The sequence below is a fragment of the Alligator sinensis genome, unplaced genomic scaffold, assembly GCF_000455745.1.
Source record: "Alligator sinensis unplaced genomic scaffold, ASM45574v1 scaffold439_1, whole genome shotgun sequence".
Taxonomy (NCBI): Eukaryota; Metazoa; Chordata; order Crocodylia; family Alligatoridae; genus Alligator; species Alligator sinensis.
The window spans coordinates 327,984-332,052 of NW_005842523.1; the positions used below are offsets into that span (position 1 = coordinate 327,984).

At 41.4% G+C, this 4,069-nt stretch overlaps 1 long non-coding RNA gene across 1 annotated transcript in view; it reads left to right on the forward strand.

Moving 5' to 3' along the window:
• The window catches only part of LOC102380116, a 15,781-nt gene extending 12,560 nt beyond the window's left edge, over nucleotides 1–3,221 (forward strand). The window contains exons 2-3 of the long non-coding RNA XR_324760.2: nucleotides 1,150–1,218; nucleotides 3,048–3,221. This is a non-coding gene — a long non-coding RNA (uncharacterized LOC102380116). The remainder of the gene's footprint in view (nucleotides 1–1,149; nucleotides 1,219–3,047) is intronic.
• The last annotated feature ends 848 nt before the right edge of the window (nucleotides 3,222–4,069 follow it).

The window sequence follows — 4,069 nt, forward strand, 5'->3', positions numbered from 1 at the left end:
ACCTCCCCCCGTTTCTGCTGGCTGGGGCACACCCGGCCGGGCTCCTCCTCCCATCCACAGCAGCACATGAGAAGCGGCCCCCTTGGGGCCTTGCGTGCAGGCCACCGGGCCCAGAGAGCCGCAGTGCCCGAGGGGAGACTGTCCAGGGGAGCGAGCAGGCGCCGCCTTGCTGTGGGCAGGGCAGGGCAGCGGGGCTGGCTTCAAGAGGGCGGGTGAGGAGGCAGGCGTGGGCCAGCAGTGCCGGTGGCCGCTGCTTGCCCTCCTGCGCAGGGCCGCTCACCCGGGCCCCACGGGGGTAAGCAGCTCCCTTCCCCTTGCTGCTGGCTGGGGCCCGCAGGCCGGCCCTGCCTACCTCGCCGCGGCTCCACAGCAGCTCTACACCACCGCCCCACGCTCTGCAACAGTGGCTCCGCACTCCCTGCTCCACGCCGCCGCTGCTGCTGCGGCCCCGCCGCTGTGGCTCCATGCTGCCACTGCGGGCCAGATAAAATGGCTTGGCGGGCCATATGTTGAACAAGCCTGGAATATCCCCATGCCTGAAGAAGGGTGCTTGTGCCCAAAAGCTTGTAAAGCACTTTTTTTTTTTTTTTTTTTTTTCACCTATTCAGTTGATTTGATTAAAGATATCACACTTACCCAAAGAATCTTGTCTGACAATATCTTTAGGCCAACATGGCTACAACCAACACCTCAGGAATATAGGGAAATAGAAAAGAATACTATACCATTGTTATCATCATCATCATCATTATTCATTTATATTAATACAATACAGTTCCAGACAGACATGGGCTTCATCATGCTAAGTCTTATGCAAAGACATAAGAAAGGATCATCCCTGTTCAAACGAACTTCCATTCTAAGTTTAGACCAAATGCAAGTAAGGGGTGTAACAAACTAACAGAGGGAGTGAGCTCTAGAATGAACACAGCAGTGATAGGAAAACATAATTATGTATGCTGGCTGTGTGCACAGTTGTGGAATTCCTGTTCTGCTGTTTCTAAAGGTATAAGTAAACAATAGGCAGTAATGTAGACACTGAAATAACTGTGTTTATCTGTATTTTACATATGACAATTTAAAATATTTCCTGCTGGCAAAAGGAATCTTTTTCTTGTGATTCACCATCCATTATTCCTCTGTGTACAGATGTTCCCTGATCCCTTACTATCTTGGTAGTCACTGACGCCTGGACCATTAGGTGTCCTGACTTGTCCGGTAAGAGCATGCCTTCTTTTAAAACACGAGGAGATTAGGAATTTTAATGAATTGTCCCCTGAAAAATTCCTCTTGTTGGCATAAAATTGTAAGTGAATCATAAAACAACTGTCATTTCCCCCCTCCCCCGTTTAGATCTGTGCAACCCCCTTTTGTAGGCAGTGAAATTTGCACGGGTGTAAATGAGGGTGGAATTTGTATGTTGTGTTCATAATAGCAATTATCAAGTCAAATGCAGAAGATGCGTATGGGATTCTTCTAATGTGTTCACTAAACATCCCATTATTTTTAGTTGTGTAATACTGCTCCTCATGCAGAGTACAACTCCTCCTGAACACATTTATAATATCTCATTTTTCTGCCAGAGCTATAATCAGTTTGTGACTTTCAGACTTTTAAAAGTATGCTTCAAGAGCCACCAGAGAATAAATGTGCCAAACCAGTGGCATTTAAAAAAAGTTGTCCAACGTTCATTTCTTAATAACATAACATAAAGAAACGTATTAACATAGGAAACTAAATTCTTGAAGTTTGAAGTAGGATACAATTAATTAAACGGCTTGATTTCTCTCTCTCTGTCTTGTGCGTGCTCACGGACACACACACACACACACACACACACACACACACGCATATCTTCAAGTGGAAGGATGAGCACATGGGTAGTACTCTTGCTGAAAAATGCCTAGTATAATAAACAAATAACAAACACTAGTGAAGAAGCTAAGAGATTGTTATCTAATTATTATTTAATCTGCATTGGGGGCAGCAATTTTCTCTGTACAACCCGGAGACAAATACTGTAACCATTATTAGAAAGTATTTTTTTTTTCCATTGAAAAAGGAATAAGCTATTTATTTTATCTTGTAGTTTCTGTTCCTCCAGGGAAACCTGGTACAAGACTGGAAGTGAAATCCTGGCCCTCTTGCAGTCAGCGGTTCATTGGCTTTAGTGGGGTTATTATGTCTGTTCTCCTCAGAGGCTGGTGTTGAGCTGGGTGGGATTGAGTTGGATCCAGCAGTTTAGGACTGTATATTTTGCAAATGTTGTTTCTCTTGAGACCCCTTTGTTATTCCTGCAGGACTGAGCACTGTTAATAGCTTGTAAAAAGTGATCCTTAGAAATGGACACTTTGCAATTCCTTTATTGTGCCTACAATTTATTTTAATCTCAAGTAAAACAAGAAGATGAGAAGTTAAAGACGCTGGGATGTTTTTTATTCAGATCTTGTTCGGTGATTGCTAGTTGAGGCTAAGATATTTCTCTTTTATGCGATGCTTTTACATATCTGCACTACATTATCGCCTATGCAGTGAGAATAATCGAGTAAATCCCATGGTTTGTTTACATACAAAAAAACTAGAACTCTTGGTTCCAAAATGATACCTTTTTATTAGACCAACTGGAAAATGGCAAGAAAATTGTCCTTTTCTGCAAGCTTTTGGGATCAAAGTCCCTTTGTCAGGCTCTGTGGAAAAGTGTAGATGGTACAAGATGGTAAAAAGTCCCCATAGGTAGGAAATAAACTTCATTTTTGCACAGAGGGAGCTGAAGATGGAAGGTTGTCCCTCTGGGTCCATGAGACTGTCCTGGTGAGCTGTATTGAGTAGCTCTTTGTGTCAATAGGGTAGAATTCCTTCCCTGGAGGTGTCAGATGGCAGGCAGGGTGGTAAAAAAACTTCCTTGTTGTTCTGCAATGAAGTTTAAAATCCAAAAACGGCTAAATTTTGGCATCTTCCATGTTTAGATGTTCCTGCAACTTTAGCCACCATGGAAACTAGCAAAACCTCTAGAGGACATAGATGGTAATTTCCTTGTTTTATACCAGGGTTTTGAAGTGGATCTGGAGAAAAGAACATGTGCCAGCATTGCAAGAAGTTGCTGCAGGAGAGGTGGAAACTACATGGAGCATATCACGCCCCATCAAGCCTGCCACATTTAATCTGCCATCACAGAGAGTGTTGGCTAAGGTATCGTTAAAAATGACTGACACCACTTAACTAACTAGTGAGTGATGATTTTTTTTTAATTTTATTTTTTTATCTGTGTAGTGCAATACATGTCTTTCCACCATGTCCATGTATATAATATTTTAAAATGTATTTAATTATAAGTGGTGAATATTTGAGTTACAGATGTCCTTACCTTTGTAAAACTGTCACAGAACTCATTCCATTTGGGGTTGTCATTGATAACATTCTGTTAGTAATTGTCTTAAACTTGTACCTGACTGCAAGACAGTGAAACATGCTATGTTCTTTTGGACAGTCTTTCTGTTTTAATCCTAAACAAAAGCTGATTCTTTTTTCATGATTTCCCTTGAATTTTGGACCAGGACAGACCAAATAGTAGTTTCTTTGTTTTCATTTGTGACTAGTTAAAGTGGCTTTTATTCTCTGCCTTTTTCTTTGTTGCAGCTCTAGAGCTAAGGAAAAAGTCAAGGGGCATAACAGAATCTTGTGGTTTAGGAGCTTTCTGCTCATCATTAAGAGGATGTGGTTTGTTTTTGTTTTTTTAAATCTGCACTATAATGCTAATCAAATGCTGAATATGTGCCATGCACACTTCTGCCAAAATGGAAGTAACCAGAGGATGGCACAAGTGAGGTGAAGTATTGTATTGGTGTTATCCAAGAAACTTAAAAATTAAAATAGCTTGACTAAAATTTACATTCCATTATCTATATTGTAAAAGCAAAGTGGCTGTGTGAAATAGGTCATGCTAGGTCCAAAACTGTAAATAATAAAGGCAAAAATATTACTGGTTTGGCAGTTATGCAAGGCAAGGATCTTACAATACTGGTAAATTTAGAACTAATTTTGGATATCTCTTACAAATAAAAATACAGTT